Source organism: Papaver somniferum, chromosome 2 (assembly GCF_003573695.1).
Source record: "Papaver somniferum cultivar HN1 chromosome 2, ASM357369v1, whole genome shotgun sequence".
Taxonomy (NCBI): Eukaryota; Viridiplantae; Streptophyta; class Magnoliopsida; order Ranunculales; family Papaveraceae; genus Papaver; species Papaver somniferum.
In genome coordinates this window covers 61,416,538-61,435,375 of record NC_039359.1, presented here as the reverse complement: position 1 = coordinate 61,435,375, position 18,838 = coordinate 61,416,538, and the positions used below count along the sequence as shown (strand labels likewise).

At 37.9% G+C, this 18,838-nt stretch overlaps 2 long non-coding RNA genes across 10 annotated transcripts; one reads left to right on the top strand and one right to left on the bottom strand.

The window, feature by feature from the left end:
• Positions 1 to 9,600: 9,600 nt before the first annotated feature.
• Positions 9,601 to 17,752, bottom strand: LOC113347813. 9 transcript variants are annotated; one of them, XR_003359267.1, is made up of 6 exons: positions 17,201 to 17,752; positions 17,003 to 17,082; positions 16,875 to 16,916; positions 16,582 to 16,690; positions 14,637 to 16,264; positions 12,394 to 12,521 (listed from the first exon to the last, which is right to left on the bottom strand). It is a non-coding gene; the product is annotated as an uncharacterized LOC113347813 (long non-coding RNA). The 9 variants fall into 9 exon arrangements; XR_003359268.1 differs by adding an exon at positions 9,639 to 9,911 and having other exon boundaries at positions 12,354 to 12,521; positions 16,875 to 17,752; XR_003359271.1 differs by having other exon boundaries at positions 14,637 to 14,844; positions 17,003 to 17,752.
• LOC113347814 lies at positions 10,284 to 14,609 on the top strand. Its single transcript, XR_003359274.1, has 3 exons — positions 10,284 to 10,835; positions 11,322 to 13,264; positions 13,742 to 14,609. It is a non-coding gene; the product is annotated as an uncharacterized LOC113347814 (long non-coding RNA).
• Positions 17,753 to 18,838: the final 1,086 nt, after the last annotated feature.

Sequence of the window (18,838 nt, the reverse complement as noted above, 5' to 3'; positions counted from 1 at the left end):
ATCTCCTCAGTCATCCTTTCACCACTTGGTTCACAATTATGTCGTGTCGACTGACCATTTTGCTTTGTTTTTTCAACAGGTCGTTTCGTTCGATCTTTCGCTCGGTGTGGTATCCTTCTAGGATATTCCAACGTCTCTCTTTCTTCAGCGATATCTTCTTGGACCGGTCCCTCTTCCGTGACAGCTCCGGTTTTCATGATTCGGACAGGTTCCTCCGTGAATTCAGCTTCTTCAACAGTCTTGTGTTTTTCGTTGGATCATACTGTTTTTCCCATCTACAATTGATGTTTTTCCCCTTCCTTTCTCCTTTTCTCTCCGTGCCTCCAATCGCTTGCTCCTTCTCACTACTGTTAAGGGTTTTACTCAATCTACCGTTCTTACCATTATTCAACCTTTTCTTAGTACCTGCAAACAGCTTCTTCTTCCCGCCTTTCCAATACTCTTCTTCAGATCTCAGATTTCAGATGTGAGCAAACTATAAGATCTATGAAACCCTATTGTGCCAACTCGCTAAGACCTCTGACTTTTATGATTTTGAAACAATTCTAATTTTTCTGAAACTCTTAGATGAGGATGAATCCCCAATCTAAGTTCCCTGTTTCTGGACGCCAAAATGTAACTACTGGAAATCCAGAAGAACACCCAAATAAGAAACAAACAAGATCCAAGACATAACAAATATTTTGGACGAGACTTTCTTTATTGATCAACCACTCAAGGTAGTGAAAGTACAAGTTTTGGATACAAGGAAACCCTAATCTCACACTCTAAGCAAGACTACTCCTCCTCCTAAATCCGACTCCCCTTACATTTTCCCAAGGGTCTCTATTTATAGACCATCTAATCCTAATGGAATAAAACTCACTTTACTTCGTCCAATGTCATCGTGTTCTCGTGGGTAAGCCTTTTACTTTGCCCAGACCATTTTCCATAAAGTTTCTCTCCTTCTTACGCTGATAACTGTGGAAACTTTTCGGGACAACTCTCTCTTTTCTTGCTCAATAATTTACTAACTTCGCAGGTTATCTTTCCAACCAAGTAACCTTGCTTCGCCTATCTGATTTCGCGACTGGTATCTTGTTGGGTACTCCAATTGATCCTTCGTGTTTTTGGTTCTTCTTGCGAGTTTCTTCACCACAAAGTATTATTTCGCAACTGGATTTTCTTACTTCATTTCGCCAGTCAGTAATAATGACGACCCTGACTTTTGATTTGACAAGTCAATGAAGGGGATACTTGGGGAACGATACAAGATCTTTCAGCAGGATTTTCCAGGCATACTTCGTGTCTTCTCCTTTCGGTATCTACACACATAATGCAAGTTCCTGTAAATTTAGTTTTTTTTTCACTTGGTGTTGGCAATCGTAGACTTCTATCGAGCATTTTCCGGCATTGAAGTTTTATAACTTGTCAGCAACTAGATCTAAAAGGAAAAATCTCGGTAAGCACATTAAGTTGTTCATACACAACTCACAGCATGAATCTTATATCCTCCTTCTCCATCAAACAAAAGTGTTTACAAGTCAATAACAGGAAGTCACTGAGAGATTTACCCCAAAGTCGAAACTTGCACAAACTTAACGAAGATTACAGTACTAGAGTACTTGATGTACGTGGCTGAAAGATCATATTAATCAATACGTTGTTACTACAAACCCTATATGAGCCAAACTTGGTTAGTTTCCACACAAGATATATTACACTTAATACCTTTCGTAGAAGAAAACACCTCATGGTTTAACGAAGTAACATTAGTAAGATAAAAATGTAACAGTGAAAGCATACTAGTCGGCAATAAGCAACAGAGAGCATGAAAGTTGTTTTGAAAATAAAATACAATACCGGCAATCAATACCGGCATACTTGACTTTTTTACAACAATGCCGGGAGTGGCAAAAATCTAGCCAGAAAAGATTGAAAGTTGTTCATCAAAAGCACATAATCAAAATGTACAAGTCGTGGGCGATGATGATAAAAAATGAAGTTTCCACCTTACAGGGAGTGACATTAGCTAACCATTGTGAAGTTTCCGCGAAAGAACTCTTTAAGTTTTGTTATTTGAAAAATGAAGCTATCGGCATGGTCTTCATCATCGTTACAATGCCGGCGGTGGGATTTTTTTTTTCCAGGAGAACACTCGCATATGTCGGCATGGTTTTCATCATCAAAACAAAGGTATCGGAATTGTCTACATCACTATCCAATGCCGGCATGGTCTCCATCACCGAAACAAAGGTACCGGCATGGTCTCCAGCATTATTGCAATGCCGGCATCGTCTTCATCACCAAGACGGCAGGTTTATGTTTGGGGAGTATGCTGAGATTTTCAAGGGGTTGGATGTGCGATTTTTTTTCTACCTAATAAACAGGGAACTGACGTGTTTGAGAAAGGGAACCAAATCTTCTTATAATTGGTAGTTACCGGAAACAGGGAAGGTTAGATATTCTCGGGATTTTGGATTGAAAACGGACAGTATGTGGAGAATTAAGATACGATATCTTTCTTGCAATATTGTATGGTATATTTGCAAAGAGTTCTGGAGAAATAAGTCTCTGTTATTGACGCGGAAAGAGAAGAAGAAAAGGAAACTTATTCCGTAACTTTATGTGAAAGAAAGAAAATATATTGGGAAGATTTCACCGAGACAAAAGGGGCCAGAATCGATGGTTTGGGGTCAGGACTGAGAGAATCCGCAGAGAGGTGATCTGGAGTTGCAGAGAAGAGAAAACTCTTCTCAATTGGAATCGATTTGGATTTAGAGGTAAGAGGGAATGGCATACATGTAATAAAAAAGAAAAGAAAAGGATAACTTGGTCTTTTTACATTTTCTTGACACCCCTTAGCAGACAATTCTAGATTGGAATAGTATTTTATATCCCCTAATTATTTCATCTATCCCCCAATTATTTTATCTATCCCCCAATTGCGCGTTCGTAAAAAAGGAGATATAATAGGTAAAAAAAGAGTGGAAAAGTAAAGTTTTAAGATAAAACTTTAAAAATTAGAAACGGTTACTCAATAGCCGTGTAAAATGTCACGGCTACTCAGTAGCCGTGAAGTATAAATAAATACGGCAACTGAGTAGCCGTGTGATTTCCCTTTCCTACAAGCGGGATCAGATGTGATCCTCCATGTAAGGAAAGGAGTAGATATCCCTACACATATAGGAATATGGGAGATCATAATAGATGGTTTCTGGAGATTTTGAGAGATAGTGAGGGATAAGAAAGGGATGAAGAACACCATAATGCTACCTTTTAGATAATTTACCATACTCAGTGGTAAATATGGACCTTAAAGACTCAACTTGGTTGGCTAAATCAGACTTGTCTTTACTCAAAGTGAGAACTTCATCTGCCAAAGTCACGTTGAACTCATCAGTATTTTCTAACTCATCTACAAAATGATCAACTTTGAGCCGCCGTATTCTCTATTTGCTTCCTTAAAAGAGAATTTTCAGAGTTGGATTCATTGGCGCGATCAGTCGATTTAGCATGCTTAGATTTGAAGATATCAACTTGACTCAGGAAATTTGCATTCTTAACTGTTAAATCCTCGATTTTAAATTGAAGGTATTTTATCCAAACCTCATACTTAACGCGGACATCTTATATACGAACAAGCAAATAATCAAGAGTTGGAATATCAATATTAGAGAATATATTAGCTTGCTTTCCTTATTTTTATAGAGGAGATTATCTTCGGTCATAACTTCTGTAATAAGGAGAATATTTCCGTCATAACTTCATTATTCCCAATAAGGGATATTATGCTTTTCATAATATAAATCAGTACCCTGGTGAACGATTTTCACTAAGGAAGTTATCATCAATCCAAGATGGTATCAGCCCCCTACGATCCTATTTTCTCTAAACCATTAAAATCAATGGCAGGTGAAAAGAAATCCATTCACCCGGTTTGTGCATCAACGGAACTACTGCATCTCACAGACATTGTTGGGGCATATAGTTCTATGCATCTACAACAACCCGATGATGCTTTCTGCATGGATACTGGTGCTACCTCGCATCTCACTGCTAATTCAGGTACTTTACATAACGTTTCCAATTCTTGTACTGTACAGTCTATCTTAGTTGGAAATGGCAATAGCATTCCAGTTATTGCTAGTGGTACCAAGCTCATAAACCTCCCTTCTCGCACCCTTCAACTCAAAAATACTCTAGTTTTTCCCGATATTATCAAAAACTTGGTTTTCGTTCGTAAGTTTACCACTGATAATCATGTGTCTGTTGAGTTTGATCCGTCTGGTTTTTCTGTAAAGGATCTGAGTTCGAGGAGAATTATCCTCCGGTGCAATAGTTCTGGGGAGCTCTACCCTATCACCAACTCTTCCGTGCCAGCTCAAAAATCGTCCCAATCTTCCCCCATATCTCTTGTTGTTTGTTCACCAGATATTTGGCATACTCATCTTGGCCATCCCGGCAAGGCTATTTTAGATGTTTTACGTACCCAAAATTCTATTCACTGTAATAAGAATCAGTCTTCTAAACTTTGTCATTCATGTCAAGTTAGTAAACATGTTAGATTACCATTTTCTGAATCAAATTCCATTACTTTTGCACCATTTGAGATCATTCACAGTGATTTATGGACCACTCCTTTAAACATAGAGACCGGTTTCCGTAATTATCTTATATTACTAGATGATTTTACGAACTATCTTTGGGTTTATCCACTAAAGTTTAAATCTCAAGTTTATGAAAATTTCTTGGAATTTCGTTCATTTGTTCAAACTCAATTTGAACGTAAAATTAAATGTTTTCAATGCGACATGGGCCGCGAATTTGACGATTCTTCCTTCCATACTTATTCTCGTAATAATGGTCTTTTTTTCGTTTCTCTTGCCCCCAAACTTCCTCTCAAAATGGCAAGGTCGAACGCATGACTCGCCGTGTCAACGACATCACTCGCACTCTTATGTCTCACGCTTCCGTTCCCCCTAAATATTGGGTTTACTCTCTTTATATGGTTGTTTATCTCCATAACATTCTACCCACCAAAGTCCTCCATAATAACTCACCTGTGTCTATTCTTTATCAATACCAACCAACGTATGACCATCTTCGTACATTTGGTTGCCTTTGTTATCCAAATCTTTTTTCCACAACTCCCCACAAACTTGCCCCTCGTTCCACTAGGTGTGTCTTTCTTGGTTTTCCTCCCAACCACCGTGGATACCTCTGCTTAGATCTCGCCACACACAAAATAATTTTATCTCGTCATGTGACATTCGATGAAAATGTGTTTCCATTATCTGACCCTCCTCAAAATAACTCCACTTATGATGAGTTATCTCCTTCTTTATTTAATCCACCCTATACTGATCACCTTTCTTACTCTTCCACACGTCCTACTTCCACTGAAAACCAATCATTACCTCTCCAATCCATTCCACCACACTTGTACACTCCACCACATCGACGTACTTTCTATCCCACTACGGCCATTTCTCTGCGTCAGATTCTATTCCCAATACATCTACCTCCTTTCCCACTACAAGGTCTACTGCTGTCCTCACTAGTGTGTCAGGTTCTCCCACAAATGTGTCATTATCTCCCACTATGCTACCTCCTGCTCCTCCCATACCTACATCGTCTCAAACTGAGTCAGTTTCCCCCACTACGTCCATTGTCCCTACATCTCATACCCTCCCTACCACTCGTGCCTCCCGCGGAATTTTTCGTTCAGTCCACTGTCTTAATCTACATTTCCAGACCCAACATCATATTTCTCAAATCCCTCGTTCCCACCTATATGCTCTTAAGTACATTAACTGGAATGCTGCCATGAAAGATGAGTACAATGCTATTTTGAAAACTAATACATGGGAAATGGTACCACGACCACGTGATGCTCATGTTATTCGTTCCATGTGGCTTTTTCGTCACAAATATAATGCTGATGGCTCCTTGCAAAGACACAAGGCTCGTCTAGTTGCTAATGGTAAATCTCAGCAGGTTGGGATTGATTGTTTTGAAACGTTTAGTCCGGTTGTCAAACCAGCTACTATTCGTATTGTTCTTACTATTGCTACTTCTTGCTACTTCGTGGTCTTGGCCCATACATCAGCTAGATGTCAAGAATGTGTTTCTCCATGGTGACTTGACCGAGACAATATATATGCATCAGCCTCCGGGTTTTGTTGATCCTGATCACCCTGATTACGTATGTCGACTACGTAGGTTTCTCTATGGTCTTAATCAGGCTCCACGGGCGTGTTTTTCAGAGGTTTGCCAAGTTTATCACTAATTGTGGTTGTCGTGGTAGTGTGAGTGATCCCTCCCTTTTCGTTTATCAATCAGGATCCGAGACGGCATACCTATTATTATATGTTTATGATATTATTTTAATTACCTCTACTGATGCTCTCATATGCCGCTTCATTGATTTGATTAAAAGGGAATTTTCTATGCCTGACCTTGGCCAGTTACACCATTTTTTGGGTATTACTGTTACTTGTTCATCCTAAGGACTATTTTTGTCTCAATCGTTATATGCTCAGGACATCAAAATGCAACCCAGTGTCTACTCCGGTCGACACCAATTCCAAGCTCAGTGCTACCTCTGGCCCTGCTATTAAGGACCCCACATTGTACAGAAGCCTAGCCGGTGATTTGCAGTACCTCACTTTCAAACGTCCAGATATATCCTATGCAATCCACCAGATATGTTTATTCATGCATGATCCTCGAGAGCCTCACATGCAGGCCCTTAAGAGGATTATTCGTTATCTTCATGGCACCATTGACCACGGATTATTTCTCCCCGTCTCCGCTACCTATGGCTTAACAGCATACTCTGATGCTGATTGGGCCGGTTGTCTTGACTCACGTCGTTCGACTTCTGGATTCTATGTCTTTCTTGGAGACAACCTCATCTCTGGTCCTCAAAACGTCAAGCAACGGTTTCTCGATCCAGTGCTGAAGCAGAATACCGGGGGGTAGCAAACGTTGTAGTTGAAACAACATGGCTTCGCAACCTTCTTCTAGAACTTCATAACCTCTACGACGTGCTACTATCGTGTATTGTGATAATGTGAGTGCCATATATATGTCTGGAGATACTGTTCAACATCATCCCAACAAACATGTGGAGATTGACATACACTTTGTTCATGAACGTGTTCGTATTGTGATATTCATGTTTTACACGTCCCGTCTGAAAACAAGTATGCTGACATATTCACCAAGGGACTCCCACGACAGTTGTTTGTTCGTTTTCGTTCTAGTCTTAGCTTTTGCTCCTCTCCCGCTCAGACTAAGGGGGTGTATTAAAGAATATATTATCTTGCTTTCCTTATTTTTATAGAGGAGATTATCTCCAGTCATAACTTCTGTAATAAGGAGAATATTTCCGTCATAACTCCAATATTCCCAATAAGGGATATTATGTTTTTTCATAATATAAATCAGTACCCTGGTGAACGATTTTCACTAAGGAAGTTATCATCAATCCAAGAATCAAGACAAACCAAAACTAGCAACAAAAGAAGATATCTTATCGCGGAGACCTTTATTCTTGTTCTCCTCGGCTCTGCGACGCTCCCTCTCATCCTCAAGTTCCCCTTCTAGAGCTTTGATCTGATCCCCAGCAAGGTTGAGATATTGAGACATACTACGATGACTAGCCAAGAGCGCCATACGAAATTGGTACCCTTAAACAATTTTCGACAGAGGAGAAAAATAAGAAGCTGTGCGAAAAGACGTAGCACGATAACCTACCATGGTCTCAAAACCGGCGATCTGAGAGTACGATAGACCAGCAGCGACATCGTGTTAAGATTGCTCGCAGAGAGGCAATGGAAAACAATCTATCCATCCCATCACAAATGTTCATCATGTCAGGATCAACGGAAGAAATCTTGAAATTTCCAAAAATATCGGACCAGAAATCGGTATCCACGTCAGAATAAACACAAGGAAAAGGAACAGACGATTTCTCATTAGATTGGTCTCCAGTGCGAGAATTAGAACCCGAAGCCTCGGTAGGAATAAAAAAGGGAATCTCCTTATCCTTAAGAGAGGAGTGAACAATGGTGTGTTCTTCTCCGATAAGCTCCTCGGGAATCAACTTCTCGGATGTCTGATTCTCGAGAATGATGGCGGAAATTTTCTCACTAGGTTTGTTGGGGCCTCCGAGGCATGACTCTTCAGCAAAAGTCCCGGAATTCTTCTCGGAGAGCTAAGGAAGGATCTCAGTTGCAGGGTCAACATGTTCAACCACAGAAAGAGTAGACTGGTTATCAACGGTGGGAACATCTTTCCTAGGGCGATTGACTACCGGACCGGTCAAGTTGAATCCACGAGAACTGGATCTATTCTTGCGAGACTTTTCTTGCTGAGATTGAGCAGTATTATCACAGACATCATCCTACACAGACAAAGCAGGATAAGAAATAGAGGCAACAGTATTATTTAAAGCTTCGCTAAGTAATATTTCGTACCTCCTTAGTCTCCGAGGATCATCCGCGACCCTTCTTTACCTTCAGCAGTTGACCAGAATGATGAGGAAAAAGACTAACAATAAGAACAGTTCACAAGAAGAACAGAAAAACAGACAATTGGAAGAAAAGATTACTTCGGGGTCCATCTCAGGCCAGCATAGTACCCAAGTAGAATAAGTCTTAATGTTGTGACCTTCATCGGGACCAATACGATCATTACCCTCAATCCTCCCTAAAATGTAAGGACCTTCGACGACAAGAGGATGTTTCATCCAATGCTCATCACTGGAGAGGCGACAATAAAAATCATTGTTGCTTGAAAAACCTACGTCAGTCATAAGCCTCTTGGTAAGCTTCTTCCTGGAGCATTCAAAGTGAGTGCCCCACTCAGTACCCTCCTTATCCATCGGCTTCATCGAATATTGCTAAAAGAAAAAGTCAACGGTAAAATCTAAGGGGTCAACCTCTTTATATTTATCAGGATAACCAGTAGATCCTGCCGCGCGAGCGGAAAACTCCACAAGAGTCTGAATGGCATTGTCGCGGAGCTGATACACTATACGTTGAGGAACAATGCGAGAGAGGATATCATAGAACAACGGTCTCTTGGGATCATAGAGAGGGATGGGAAGTCCGGCATACAGATGTCCGATAGTTATAACACTACACCATTTTAAGGTATTAGCAACCTACCATAGTTGTTGCGAAACAGGCTTTTGCCGTTGCTAAACAGGGTGTCACCTTTTTTAGCAACGGCATAAGCTCTGTTGCTAAACAACGTCAGCAACGGCAAATCGCAACGGCGCCTTCCGTTGCTAAATTTTTTATTAGCAACAGCTACTCTTGTTTCTAATCTGTTGCTAATTACAGGAATACCCCTACCCGGAACTAGATACTGTTGGTTCTGGTACTAATTTATTGGTTCTGGTACTAATTTAGCTACAAAGCATCGATGTTGCTAATTTCTTGCAACCACAAAAAAAAGATCAAGTCTATGTTTATTGACCTAGTCAAAATTCATTTTCCCCCTGCAGTTCCCCATATTCAACATCCACACAGATATATAAACTACAACGGCGATATACAAAACTGTATTGTTGAGATACGATCGGATAATATTGTAAAAGAAAGGATTCTTCAATGATTCTTCAATTGAAGTTAACAAAAAGTATGAGTAGTACATACAAATATATACAAGAATCACAACAAACTTACCGAGATGAAATTGAAAGTTTGAAGTACAAGTATCACAGCAAATCAACACATGATCTATACATCTACAAAAACATGAAGAGTAGGTTTGGTAACTTGCTACAAGAGATGAATTGCATGCACTTGACTTGGACATTTGATCATCTTGCCGCTTCATCTTGCAGGGGTCTTTCCCTCCTTCGAAAAATAAGCTGCTTGATGCCCAACTTGTACCACCTTTCTTTCCATTAGCACCTGCGAAAAATCAAAGATGATATTATACAACTGCATGCTGCTGCTCTAACTGGCAAGGTGTAACTACCTGAACCAAAAGAAAACATAGTTTTCTAGACATTCACTAATCTCTTGATGAAATTAAAAGAAAAGCAACGAGTACAAAGAACAGAGAATGCTCACTTTTGCACTACACCAAATCAAGGTTTTCCTAACAATAGGATTCCTAACTAGTTTTATTTTGGTAACTCAAATCATCCATTATAAATCTAGTAACTCTTGTAAACGGTTAGCAAATTAAGTAATAGTTAGCATAATTAAGAATTAATTCATAAAAATTAAATAACTATTCAAAGTGTGAGATCATTAGTTATGCATCCCTAACACATTTTCTACTAAATCACTATTACAACTATTCCTACCCAAAATAGATGTCTATTAAAATCAACCCCATCTTTATAACTCTTTATCATTTTTACTAATAACACATTTCTACGTAGCTAACACAATGATTTTCTTTGAAATTTAGAAAATGCAAAATAGAATTTCAAGATTTTACAAGTCTTTTGTTTGGAACCAAAAAATGGTTTTAATACCCTGGGATGACCTAAACCCGGAACTAATCCTGTCGGTGTGTGAACCAAAAATTGAGTTCCACTTTGCGTCGTTGACATAACCAAACCAAAATCGAGTTGCTTAACAAAAAACAGTGAGACACAACAAATTTTCTTTCTCCTTCTGCGCTAAATCAAACCTTAGGCTTCTCATCGAATCAAAAGAAAAGTCAATCAAATTCGAATCTAATTGATTAAATACCCATCGTCTGATTGATTTCTCTTTGTTTCTTTAACTCATTAAATTCATAGGAACTTGAAGAGAAGTAATAACGATGAAGGAGATTCATTTCTGACCAAATTCGTTTTCAACTCAGTCATATCGTTTTTGGTATGATTTTTCTTCTTATTCTTCGATTACTCTTATTTCAGTTTTTCAATTATGAACCTAGGGTTTAGACATTGAGGGATTTTTAGAATTGGGTTCAATTGGGAGTTTCTGATTGTGATTATGATTTTATTTGGGTGATTATGGTTAAAAATGAACAATATGTGGACAAAAGTGGGATAATTTTGTGAAGATTAAATAGGGTTTACCTAACTGTCAATTAGCTTAATTTTGTAAGAAATTTGTTTTGTTATGTTTAAGGTTAGGTAAAAAAATCCCATTTTGATTATGGGTTTTCATTGTGACTTTAAATTATGATATTGTTTTCACATTTTGTAAAAAAAATCCCAGTTTGTTTTCACAGCTATTATTTACTAGTTTTGCAACTGCTTGTGTGAGTTTATTGATTCATCCAAGATATTGTTCGATTATTGGATCCAAATTTTTTTATCTCTCTGGTTTAAATTTCTTTTTTGTTCCTTGTATCAGGTTCTTTAACCAAATTATGATATTTACGAAATTCGTGAATAAATGGATCAAAAGAAAACTTTCGTCTGTGAAGGGAGGAACTCCCTTGTTCTACCAAGTGAGGCGTCCACATCGAAGAAAAAAGACCATGTCGTAGAAGATGATGAATATTGCATTACCAGAAGTGGGGATGAAAATACCTACTCTTGGTAACTTGGTAGCAGCTCTAGTGAAGCCGATGCCGAAGCCATTATAAACAATAGCAGAAAGAATAAAGGAACATCTCAGGAGGAAGATGACTTAGACAAAGTTCTGGCCGAGCACGATAATCTCCTATTGTTTCAAAACTTACTGCTTCTCCGAAAGAAGAAAAGGTTCAAGATCAACCTGAACAGTTAGGCTCGGTTGATGCTACTGGAGGGGAGAAGGAAGCGGAGGCAGATACAGGGAAGTCTGCGGCAGCAAAGAAGAACAAAAAGGAGAAGGAGAAAAAGGAAGCTGCTGCAGCTGTAGTGGGAGTTCAGGATACAACGCAGGAGGAAACAAAGAGTCAAAAACGTGATGACAAGCACCCGATAAATGTTATAAATATGTAGGAGGCTTTGCAAAGGCCTAAAGAACTTGAAGAGAGAATGAGGAGGGAAGAGGAAGAGAAAGAAGGAGGAAGAAAGGCACCTCAGGCAAGAGGAACTCGAAAAACAAGCATAAAAAGCCAAGCGAAGGAAAAAGAAAAAGAGAGGATGCTGATGAGAAAGAAGGAAGGGAAGCCTATAAAAAGGAAGCAGAAAAATGAAGCTCGTCGGCTTGAACTAAATTGAACTGGGTATAAGAAACAAGGAGCAACATTCAAGTCTAATGGCAATACAAACATTACACCAAACCAAATGAGGGAATTTAAGGTTGTTAGATTTTGCTTTTGTTTTTTCTTTTTATGGTTTCAAATCCAGTGGATTACTTTCCTGACTAAGTTTAAACACATTTTACTTAGTTTTGGCAGGAGTACTGCTTGTTGAATGGTCTGAACTTTGATGCAACACCAAATGGGTATTCTACCAGTATATCACTAGAGGATATTCTTCTGTTGGATCCCCAAACTGCACCTCTGGTTGCACCACTAAATCTCAGTACGAAGGGCGAAGTGGTTTATTGTGTTGATGGTTCCCATCAGGTCAGCAATCTTCTGCAGCAAGCTCTCCTTCTCATGGGCGTCCTGTACCAGTTCTGTAACAAGAGCCACAGTTAACCAAAGCTCATCTTGTTTATGAAATGCATGGATGAAACTGAAGGGTTGTACCAGCAGTGATCTTCCCATTTTGGTTCCTGCTAGTTTTAGTTGATAGAAACTGCCAGTTCTGTCGTTTCGAAGCGTGACTCAAAATGGCTGACTTGGCTGAAACAAATATTGACGTTTTCGTTTTGATGTTTTTTTCTTCTTTCTTACTCTATAAGAAGAATGGCCTCAACATAACTTAGTTACTTATGTGCTTTACTATGTTCAGTGCGTACTTCTCAAATTGATGGGAAGGAGATATTCCGCCAAGCTAGGTCTGACTACTACGGGGTTCAGTTCTTAGTCACGATTTCTATTGACAATTTCGAAAGTTTACAACTATACGAAATTGTGGATATTTGGAACTGCAGGAGTACTTTGTCTTATGAGCAGTTCAGTGCATTTCTTTCCAACATCAAGGAGCTGAACTGTCAAAATCAAACTCTAGAGGTAATTACTTACTTCTTTGTGATTTTTGAAACTCTCGGTAAAATCTTTTGGTCATTGAACCGACGTAACTAAGCAAATTGGTTTGTCTTTTTCCCTGTTATCCAGGAAACGTTAAGGAAGGCAGAATAATTATTTGGTACAGACATGAGACAACAAAGATCATTACTTATCACTCCAAGGGCTGCTTATTCGTAACAACCATTAGGACTTAAAGGCGTATTCCAAAGATGGTGCATCATAATAGGTAGGCTACATCTATCTTTCTCTTTCACACACACATGCAAAGATACATATGCACCAACACAAAGATAATTGCATGTCTCTGTACACACACATGTAGAACTAAAATATGAGAGTTTTGGACCTCCATATGAGTGGAAAGTCTACAAGTGAGTTTTGTGTTCACTTGCTTTGAATTATGTGAATTAATTTATTGATTGTTGGATATACTGTCACTGTCATGGTTTTATGAACCTGCAGAACTATGTTTTATGTGTTGGATCCCGATAGTTCACTTCTCGCCATAGTGTATGCGCAAGTGTCTCTGTCAGAACATGTACATTTGTTCATAGTCTGTCAGCTTGTATGCATATCTTAGGATTTTAGCTTGGAATTTCGATGACGAGTTGCACCATCTTCAAATCTATCTTGGCTTTTCTTGTATATTGTTCTGAGGTTCTCTATATGTTCTTTAATGAGTTTTGTTTTGTGATTTGTACAGAATTGCGCAAAAGAAGCCAAACTGGCACCTTCTAATAATTGAAAAGGTTGGAAATTTTGGATACGAAGAGATTGAATGGGAGTAAAAGAGAAGTTGTTGCTAGTCACTGGGTACACCATTTTCTCTATCATGTTACATGATCTGATACCATTAGTTGTTACCCCCAACCGTCCAAGCCGCCATCTAGTGTATATTTGTTGTTTCATGTATGTTGTGTAACCTTTACAGTGGATTACAAGTTTAACTAAATGGAAGATGTCCGGTTTTTTCCAAATTGTGTCAGCATCCTAATTTTGTGAATACTTGCACTGTCACCTGAACCGGAACCTGGCATTTCATGTGACCGGAACCTGGATTTCAGGTGGTCGGAACCTAGCAACTTCAGGTGACCGGAACCTGGCATTTCCAGGTGACCGGAACCTGGCATTTCCAGGTGATCGGAACCTGAAAATGCGAATATTTTTTTTTAATAAAATCTAACTAATTGCTAATGGAAGGCGTGTTACCTAATTATGAAAACACAAGACACATGTCATCTCTTTACTAGTCACTTGAACAGTTATATAAAAAGTTAGCAAAGGTTATAACACAATTTTTACGTTACAAAATAAATAGGAAGTGTAAAATGTCAATAGTTAGGATAAATATTGTAATGGAAATGAAGTGTGGCTTATTTAATTTCCCTAATGGACTAAAAGGGTTGGATAAAATACTAACGCACTATATAACTGCTTATGGGTAACCATTTTTCTTAGTTAGGGAAATTAGCTTCTATTTTTTGGTAACACTTTTGTTTCATAAGGAAATTCTTGATTTGGTGTAATGTTCCCTCTTTGAATGACAACGCACAACTAGCAAACAAACAACAATTTTCGGAAAATGAGAAAAACATCACCTGCAGCAATGGGAACTTGATGTCCTTCTTGTGGAATTGTTTTTTGCTCTCTCTCTTGCAAAGCTTAACAGGGATTGTGGAAGCTTTGATGATCTGGATGAATGGATACCTAACTATGTGAAGGGAAGTAGTCATTTGACAACCACCATTTATCTACTTCTCCGGATTCATGGAGTTTCACATTTTCAAGCATTAACTATGCTCTTTACTGCACACAACAACAATCCTGATAAGAAAACCTGTAGTCCACATTAGCCAGTATCAATATCCAATAAATACTAAACAAGTCATTCAAACTTACAAGAATCCGGACAAATACGACATAAGATATTTAAAAGAACATGATAAAGTCAAAGAGGTGACATGACCTGTTAAATCCCATCGTTCTATTTACATTTATCGGTTTAATTTTACTGTTTTGTATCTCGAGAGATCCTAATGATCTAAGATACTCGCGTACCGTGTACAAATCAAAATACACTGCCACATTGCTTCAAATCAAATATACTGCCACAAGTCTTACCTACCACTTCAAAATATAAATGAAACATGAGAAGTATAACTTCAGAAAAATGAATATATTCACGGTCCAATTCTATCGACTAACAAATCAGGCGCGCATCTGTATTCAAAATCTCAAGCTTCAGGAAAGCACTGAAGTGCAGATGCTTTTGAGAACTTAAGAATTACTCTTTCCTTTTAATTGGTTTTGCAGATACAATTTTTTACCAGATGGCAATAATCCCATTAACATTTTATTCTATCCCTATACGTAAAACCTAAGTCATTAAACCTTTTCACAATTCATGATGTACCCTAGTGTCAAAATTGACAGGAAATCCAGTGAAGGTACGTAAAATTATGAATAACTACATAAGTTTCTATAGGGTCTAACAAATATCAGATGAGCAAGTATTGCAAGAAATAAATAGAAAACATTTGCTAGTACCATGGCAGCGACTCAGTATTTTCCAAACCGACAAGATTTGAAAGTCTTGACAAAAGCACCAAAATTTTGGATGCAATTCAACAAACAATTTCAAGACAAGACATGAAAATGGGAGTTCATATACACTTGTCTACAAGAGTAGATTTCAAGGACATCTATTAGATGCTACTCCCTCCGTTCCATTTTACTTGCTTTTTCAGGGTTTTTTTTGTGTTCCAAATTAGATGATAGTTTTAGTTTCTTTCCCAATTTTCACTAATATATCCCTGCTTTAGAATCACACCAGAGAATTAATTCTCATGGTAATCAGCACAAAAACATTTACTCTATAATTTTTAAATACACCCCATGAAGGATATATACTCAATCTTGTACATCCCAACTACATTATTATGGGATTGATAACTTTCTCTATATTCTAGAAACACAAAACTAGGTTATTTAAATCTGTAAGTAGGAATTAATATGGATTTTATTGGGAAGATTTTACTCTCTCTGATATTTCTTAATAACCGTGAAAAAATTCTACAACGTCAAGTAAATCGGAACGGAGAGAGTAATAAACAAGGAAATAATAAGGTGTACTTATCTTCTTCCCACAAGTTAATTCATCCGCAACCCTTGGCTTTCAAAGCAAATTTGCACAATGCACAAGCCATTTTCAGCATGCAAACGAACCCTGGTTCCAACTTTGAGATTAAGCACCAGATATGAAACTCAAAGAGAAACATGAACACATTGCAGCAGTTTTTTCATTCTTCATTCATCAAAGTATTAACCAAATTAAACTTCCTATTCAATGTGTAGACACATTTCATTGGCAGATGATATTCACTTGGGACTTCACTATCAAATCTACGTAATTCATGTTACTTACCAAGGCTCAACCTAACCATTTAACTAAAAAAACAAAACAATCAAGGATCTGTTTATGGCATATGAAAGTGACTTACAAGGGTCAATATGAAAACTCTTACAAGGAACTCTTTCAGTTACCTATAACTAAAACAGCTTTGACCCTCCATTGACACATGTCCCCTCCGCCCACAAGACCAAGAAACTGTCGAGAGATCATTGGTTCATGTAGCCAAATATGCACTATCCCCTGTAGCCAACATGAAAACAGAAGACATTATCTGTATGACATAATGATCCCAAAAGTGTTCATACACAGCCAATAGAAACAGCAGAACCAATATTCCACCAGAAACTGCTAACTAGCAAGCTTATGCAAAATTTGGGACAATATTCCGATGAGACCATTAAGAATGCATGATAAAGAATCATACCTTGGTAATTCGAATCCGCAGAATATCTTACTCTGAGGACAGCTGAATTAAGTCGAGCGAACAGTCAAGGTGAATCCAACTAATACGACTAACAAAATTAATTAAGAGATCAAAAATAAGATTTATACCCTTTTCAATACACCTTCTACAAACACACCCTCAGAAGCATCATATTCATTGTTATTTTCAACATCCACTTCATCACATTCTTACAAATATCACAATTGCAATTGCAAACACAATAAATAAAATCAAACAAATTATACAAAAAAGAAAAAGAAAAAAAAAAACCAAAAAAAAATAAAAAAATTGATTGATCCACTTACCATAACATCCTCAACTGGTTCATCCTTGTATTTTTTGAGTACAAGAAATCAATTAGAAAAGCTCAAAATTATAGAAAATTGGAAACCCTAATTGAAATGAAACCCTAAAATCGATTCACAAACGAAAAACTAAAATCGAAAACTGAAATCAAAATCCATAAAATCAAAAAAAAAACAGATTCACAGATGAAAACCTAAAAATCGATAAACTAAAATGAAAAAAAAAGATTCACAGTTGAAACCCTGAAATCAAAATCTCTAAAATCGTAAAACCCTAGAATCAATAAACTGAAATGAAACGATTATGCAAAGGAAAAATATGGTAGAAACTTAAAACCTGGTTGATTTCAGTGGTTTTAGATTGATTGGATTTGGTTCAGTTCTTCAGAGAAATGGAAGAGAGGAGATGGAAGAGAGGATTTTAGATTGATTTGATTTGGTTCGGTTCTTCAGAGCAATGGAAGAGAGGAAATGGAAGAGTGGATTTGAGATTGGATTTGGTTCGGTTCTTCAGCGCAATGGAACAGAAGGTATGGAAGAGAGGAGATGAACTTTTGTGGCTGAGAAAAAATGAGAAGGAAAAATCGATGAAGGAACGATATAGCAGATAAGGCTGAAGGGTGGAAAAAGAATAATGAGGGCTTGACCGAAGTTTGACTTGGGTGTAATTACCAGTCCTAGTGTTCCCGACCACACGCGTACTTCGCACGCCTGAACACAACGCTGTTGCTATTTGCAACCTACCAATTGTTGTTGCGAAATTAGGAACTTGACTACGTCGTTGCGAAATTTTTGCAACAGAAATTAGCAACATAAAATGAGCAACGTATTTATTGTTGTTGCTAATCTGAGTTGCTTATTCCTTAAAATGGTGTAGTGTAATTATCCTCCTCCAGTCCAGTCCCCCGAAGTTATCCATGTAAGAGAACTGCTCGGTCGAACTCGCAAGCGTTGCTATCTCAAGCTTGCTTGTCAAGTTTAGTTGCTGAAACTATAAGTCTTGATTTCTAGTCTACTTATGGCTAAGTCTTGTATTAGGATAAAAAGTGTAGTAGAGCTTTAGACTTCACAGGTTCATCGATTGAAGACGAAGAACTACTAAGGGGATCTGGTGGAACTTCATCAACAAAAGGTATGTGGAGACTTGAACTCATCAATCACTCAAAAGTTTATCTACTATGTCTCCTATTTGAGATAAAAGTCGTATAGCTATATAGACTTCAATTATACACATTTGATATTTCGAGCTGAGTTTAACTCGCTTACGTGTTGGTAAGCTTTCGCTTTAACCAATTTTATCTTACATTCTTGACGAAAATCAAAATATGATCATGTGAAAATCGCCTGGTAACATCTTTATATGATTTGTGTGAGATAGTCATTTAGTGTAGACTCGGAATCTTTCGTATTGATCATTTGATCACTTGAAAAGTGTTGTGATGCTAATAGTTATGTGAGACAACTATTCATGTCTTCTAAGAATGTTTCAATGATTGAAATGGGAGTTTAGAACAATTAACCATGAATTGGATATAGCACAGTATGCGTACTTGTATGCTAACTGTTGCAAGTTATTCCAAGTCCGGGAACCATAATATGCATACATGTACTCGTACTGGTTGGTTAGTTGAAGTGCGG